The following is a 4,003-nucleotide window of genomic DNA, read 5'->3' as shown; positions in this document are numbered from 1 at the left end:
AAAAAAAAAAAAAAAAAAAAAAAAAAAAAAAAAAAGTAGCGAAAACGGGAAGTTATACGTGTATTTCATAATCTTTAAAAAAGAGAAAAAGGAGACAACGCTAGTTAAGCCAGTGAGCGCTGAAGAGGAGATCGGAAAGATTCTATCGTGGGCACCTTCTTCTGTCCTCGAGACCGTCACTGAACGCTCTTAAACCAAGTTTTCAAAACCGCAAATCCACGAAGAATTAAATTATAACCAAATGCATCAGAGAGTGTGTGTGCGTGCATGTCCACATTCTCCTGTCGCTTCCATCACATCTGAAAAGGGTTTTGACCCAGAAAAGAGCCAGCGTTTACTGTGCTAAACCAAAGAACAATGGCTGGAGAAGCAGTTCTGGAGAGACAGAAGGAGGCCCTCTGAATAGCTGCTGGCCACAAAAGCAACGAGAACCCAGACATCAGTGGCCAAAACTAACTTTCAGACTTTGGAGGCTGGGCTGTCTGCCCACTGAGCTGCGTAGCTGTTAGGTTGCAAAGCTCTAGGGCTTCTGAGGTTATGTATCTAGATCTTAGAGGCCAAGGTGACACACTGAGGCCGTCACTGCTGGAAAGGGGGCACTGCAGGGGGGAGGGGAGGAGGCCCTGTGGAGAGGGGCAGCTCGCCTCTGTGACTCAGCCCAAGTCACCCGGTTAGGGACGGCAGCCCCGCCTGAAACAGCGCTGCAGGCGCCCAGCACCGGGAGGGCCCGCCTGCCCAGGGTGCAGGCGTGAGAACCCGTCCCATAGACACACACGTCGGGACGGAGGCACGTGGGTCACAAACCTCCGTCGTGTAACTGTTGGCTGTCTTGCGGTGTGTTTGTTCTCTGACGTTTGGAGTGAGTGGCACGGGCTCCAAAGCTGGTCCCTGGGCCCCGTAAGGGGAGGAGGGGCTGGTGCCCTGGGGGGTGGTCCTGACGCGCAGGAAGGAGGGTGGGGATGCTTTCTCCATGCAGTGAGATGCTCTGTGAGAATTCTGTTACACAGCTGCCCGACGAGGCAGCGAGTTGGGAGGTGAGCACAGGATGACGCACGCTCCGTGGGCAACGTGTGATGACCTGGTGGTCCCGAGAAGCCACGGCAGCCAAAGCACCCGGCCCCTCCCAAGGGCAGCCCTGCTCGGGTCCCCACGTGCCCACAACTTCCCACTGGGACCTTCCGCGGGGCCGGTGCCCACCCGAAAGCAGCCTGCGCGGCTCCTGGACTCCTTTCCATCACTGGGCAGGGGAAACGTGCCTCCATTCGCGTCCTGGGGATGTGCAGAGGCTTCAGGGAAGCAGGTGGGTCTCTGCAGACGGGCTGCACCGCCCTGGCTGTCGGGGGCCTCACGGCTCCGTTCCCGGTGTCGCGTCCCATCGGCGTGACGGGAGCATCACACCGGACGTACTGCACATCTCCCGGGTCCTCGTCCCTCTGACACCGAGCAGAGGACTGTCCCCACGAGCGTACAGCGGCCTCCTGCTTCCCTCTGGGCCTCGGGCCGTGAGCGGAACAGAGAAGGAGACGCATCTGACCTCTGCTGCCTCCCTGACCCCAGGCAGTCAGGCTCAAGGGCACCGCACAGCCCAGAGCCCGTGTGGAAAAGCCCGGAGAGTTCTGAGAACGAGGCAGCTGCCTTGCTGTGCGCAATCTGGGGAAATGACGGGATTTTCTAAGGTCGTTACTGAGACCCACGGATCCATCTTAACAAGAACAACAGAACAGGCCCTCCTCGCAGTCACGTCTTGAGTGCGACCTTCCAGAATTCGAGACCTAAACTCCAGCATCACCTGCACCTTACACTAACTCGCCGCCAGCGTGACACGCCGGACAGGTGTGTCAGAGACGGGCGTGGCTTGTATTGGCACGGATTGGCGCTGCTAGCGTGTTGTTTGAGCACCATTTGCACACTTTCCGAGCGGCAGTCTCTTCTCTCTGATGATTTTATTTCAGCACCTGCCCTGGAGAGGTAATGGTGGACAGAGCACGGGGCACTTGCCCCGAAATTGCTAAAAAAAAAAAAAAACCCAATAAACGGCCCCAGCTGTCCAGATTATTTTTAGTCGGGATTTATCATTGGTAAACTTTGTTTTGCATATGCATGTAAGATACTTGGGTTTTATTTCAATTTACCATTTCCGGATTTTTTCCGAACACAGAAATTAGGTATGGCTGTCGTCATCACCATCACCTGGTATCAGATGACAACAGAATGAAGACGATGCCAGTCTTGGATTGTGGACAGTGACACTTCTCTTCCTTAGAATAATGTCCTTTTCTATGGAAAGTTATCTAGAGAAGGAATGATAGCGTGCTAATTATGTCGGCACCTAGACACACAGACACACACACACAATCTATTTTCCCCAGAAAAACGCTTGAAACGTTTGAAAGCCGCTGCCTGTATATAATACGAAACAAAGTTATTTTCTGAGTGTGGATACAATATATCAGAGTTTAAGAACCGGTGACAAGATAGCACAATTCACAGCTCTTTTTCACAGCTGGTAAAGCTCATTTCAACAGCCCAGGAAAACTAGCAACACAGTTGCTCTGGGATCAGTGAAGCGCAGGAAACAAAAGCAGCCTCTTTGGAATAATACCTTAACATGAAGCACGGAAGAGGGGGCATAACCGCTCATCCTGAACCCAGTCACATCACCAGCTTTCAGCACACACTGACGAACCTACAGATGCTATAGTCAACTGCTCAGTTAACAGCCCCGGTTAGACTCCCCAAGAAGCGCCTGCAAGAACAGTGCTTGTCCCGAAAGAAGAGCCACAGAAACCGCAGGGACCATGCACTTCAAGGGTCAGTGAACAGCTCGGAGCAGGGAGCCCCAGCGGAGGGCACAGCCCCTGTGAGGGGAGGGCTGCAGGGCGCCCCCCACCCCCGCAACGCCCCGGCAAGGCGTGTCATTCACGGAGAAGCCCCAAATGAGAAAATTCTGCCTGAAGCCAAGGTTACCTGATGCTTCCAAAACCACAAACTGGTAGAGGCGGCGCAGAGTCAGCGGTCCCGAGCTGCAGTGTCCCTGTGCAGTTGGTACCCAACCGGGCTCCTCGGGGCTGATGCACAGCAAGCCAAACGCCGAGACGCCCGGGTCTGTTGGCGAGGCGGCCAAGCCAGGAGAGAGGAGGGCAAACCTCAGCTCTGGCGTCCCGGAAGGGAAGGGGCTCGGGCTATTTACGCGATAACGAATAAAGAAGCAGGGCCACCTGAGGCGTGGGGAGCGCGGGGAAAGGTGATGATTGGAGAAAGCTGCGGGACTCCTTCTGCGCAGGCGCAGGTGTAGCTGGGCTACAGGCCGCTGCACGGTCTAAAGGGCGCTGGGCGGGCCCTCGCGCAGGCCCGGCTCGGGAATCGGTGGTCCCATCCGGCCGCAACCAGTTCAGCTCCAACTGGACGCAGCTGATTCCAAGTTGCTGGGAAACAACCCGGGCAAACAGCCTATTGCTTAGGCTCCGTGCTGCCTGGTGGACACGCAAGTCTTAACTGACCTTGATTAGGGCAGGTGAAAAGGATTTGACTCGTGACCCACGGACTCGCAGTCAGATGTCTGAGCTGCAGGTGGCCTGTGGCGAATGTACGGTCATCGGGGGTCTGGGCATCCCCCTCCACCCAAGTCCACGACCTGCCGCTGGTACCCCAGGCGTTCTCCGGGACCCTGGGCGCTCACCGGTCGGCCTGGAAGTGGAGTCCAGGCACAGGCTGCAGGCAGGGACGCGGCCCCGGGGCGGAGGGCGAATCTGCCGGTTGGGATCTCGAGTTTTCCTTAGTCCCCAGCTGTTTCCTCAGCCCAAGGAGGCCTGTGATAGGGACTCGACGATCAATCACCAACGCGGGCAGGGTCCCCGAGCAGGTCCTGGGCGAGCGAGGCCTCTCCTGCCCGCCCCCGGGTCCCCAGCTCCGGAGCACGAGGCGGCGGCCGGGAGGAATGAGCCGGACTGAGCCGAGAGCCGGCGGGCGCTGCCCGGGGCGGGGTGGTCCCCAAGTGCCCGCC

At 56.9% G+C, this 4,003-nt stretch overlaps 1 long non-coding RNA gene across 9 annotated transcripts in view; it reads right to left on the bottom strand.

Annotated features, from left to right (window-relative positions):
- The window catches only part of LOC112395772 (uncharacterized), a 28,113-nt gene extending 24,127 nt beyond the window's left edge, over window positions 1-3,986 (bottom strand). For 6 of the 9 annotated variants that reach the window (XR_003002436.1, XR_003002441.1, XR_003002439.1 and 3 more), the window contains exons 1-4: window positions 3,680-3,986; window positions 3,219-3,425; window positions 2,968-3,105; window positions 805-2,291 (exon numbers count right to left, since the gene is read on the bottom strand). This is a non-coding gene — a long non-coding RNA (uncharacterized LOC112395772). Of the gene's footprint in view, window positions 1-804; window positions 2,292-2,602; window positions 2,672-2,967; window positions 3,106-3,218; window positions 3,426-3,679 lie in introns of those variants that run through there. The other 3 variants (XR_003002437.1, XR_003002438.1, XR_003002440.1) reach the window with 3 other exon arrangements.
- Between the last annotated feature and the right edge of the window lie 17 nt (window positions 3,987-4,003).

Source organism: Neophocaena asiaeorientalis, unplaced genomic scaffold (genome assembly GCF_003031525.2).
Source record: "Neophocaena asiaeorientalis asiaeorientalis breed wild unplaced genomic scaffold, Neophocaena_asiaeorientalis_V1.1 scaffold145, whole genome shotgun sequence".
In the NCBI taxonomy this organism is placed as follows: domain Eukaryota; kingdom Metazoa; phylum Chordata; class Mammalia; order Artiodactyla; family Phocoenidae; genus Neophocaena; species Neophocaena asiaeorientalis.
This window is presented reverse-complemented; position numbering and strand designations above follow the sequence as displayed.